The sequence below is a fragment of the Colius striatus genome, chromosome 5, assembly GCF_028858725.1.
Source record: "Colius striatus isolate bColStr4 chromosome 5, bColStr4.1.hap1, whole genome shotgun sequence".
In the NCBI taxonomy this organism is placed as follows: Eukaryota; Metazoa; Chordata; class Aves; order Coliiformes; family Coliidae; genus Colius; species Colius striatus.
The window spans coordinates 26,061,625-26,063,521 of NC_084763.1; positions in this window are offsets into that span (position 1 = coordinate 26,061,625).

Below are 1,897 nucleotides of genomic sequence, written 5' to 3' on the forward strand. Positions count from 1 at the left end.
TTTGTGAGAGAGAATGCTTTAAGCAGTAGTTGTCAGTCCATGTGAAAGAAAAACCAGGCAAAGAATTACTTCAATGTTAATAATAAGGAATAGAAATTCTACTTCTGATATTCTCCCAAGTAAGTCTGAGACTCCTGTAACAATGTTGATTCAGCGGGTTAGAAACAAACCCAATCAAAAAAGTACTCAAACTGTCAATATCATAGAATCATAGAGTGGCAGGGTTGAAAGGACCTTTAGAGATCATCTAGTCCAATTCCCCTGCCAAAGTAAGTCCACCTATATCAGGACACACAGGAATGTGGGTTCTGAAGACCTCCTGACAAGAAGACTCCACAATCCCTCATACAAGATAAAAAATAGACATAAACCATTAACTTTACTAACTTTTAAGTCTCCGTTGATTTCATAAAATCTGTTTGCATCTTCTAGAAGCTGTCTTCTGATATCTTCAGAGACAGTGAAAATACTTTCTACATGAAACCACATGTTGAACTTCCATCCAAATGGGAATGACAAAATCTGCCACATTTAATTTACTTTGACAGTCTTTCACTTGCTCAATTAAAGATACTTACTTTTCAGAATTGTTTACAGCTGAACCAAAAAACTGCACTAATCAAAATAATGTATAAAATAGTGGAATTAAGGTTAATAAATTTTCAAAAAATTCTCCTGTAAGTTACTAGAATTGTACATAACAGAAGACATCTTCAAAAACTGCAAATGAACAACATGTTGTTAAATGATTTTTTTTTAAGCTACAAAAATATAAGATCAGACAGCTGTAATTTTATTAAAGTCTACATGCAGACAGGAAGTTGTTTAGAACATATATAGTTACATAGCATATATATTATTTCCCAGGACTAACATCTGGAGAAAACATGTACTTGCTGTACCCTCGGCAAGTTCACTGATGACACCAAATTAGGAGGACTGGCTGATTCCCCAGAAGGCTGTGCTGCTATTCAGTGGGATCTCGACCAGCTTGAGAGTCGGACAGAGAGGAACTTCATGAGGTTCAACAAGGACAAGTGCAGAGTCCTGCATCTGGGAAGGAACAACCCCATGCACCAGTACAGGCTGAGGGTCGAACTGCTGAAGAGCAGCTCTGCAGAGAGAGACCTGGGAGTCCTGATTGATAATAAACTAACCATGAGCCAGCAATGTGCCCTCGTGGCCAAGAAGGCCAATGGCAGCCTGGGATGTGGCCAGCAGGTCAAGGGAGGTTCTTCTCCCCCTCTACTCTGCCCTGGTGAGGCCTCATCTGGAGTACTGTGTCCAGTCTGGGATCCTCAGCTCAAGAGGGACAGAGAACTTCTGGAGAGAGTCCAGCGTGGGGTCACCAAGATGATCAGAGGAGTGGAACATCTTTCATATGAGGAAAGGCTGCGGGAACTGTAGCTGTTTAGTCTGGAGGAGATAAGACTGAGGGGAGATCTTATTAACATTTACAAACATATAAAGGGTGGGTGTCAGGAGGTTGGGACATCCCTTTTCTCTATAGTAGCTAGAAACAGGACAAGGGGTAATGGGATGAAGCTGGAACAGAAAAAGTTCCACTTAAACACATGAAAAAACTGTTTCACTGTGAGGGTGACGGAGCCCTGGCACAGGCTGCCCAGAGGGGTTGTGGAGTCTCCTTCCTTGGAGGTCAAGACCCGCCTGGATATGCTCCTAGGTGACTTGATCTAGGTGAATCTGCTTCTGCAGGGGGGTTGGACTAGATGATCTCTAAAGGTCCCTTCCAACCCCTACCATTCTATGGTTCTATGAACATCAATCTCTGCAATAAAGATCCAGGTAAAAACTTTCAATTAATCAAGAGTATTAAGGGAGTGTGTAATACTGATATAGTAATAAGTACTTCTATTAATTAAATCCTTACCTGATT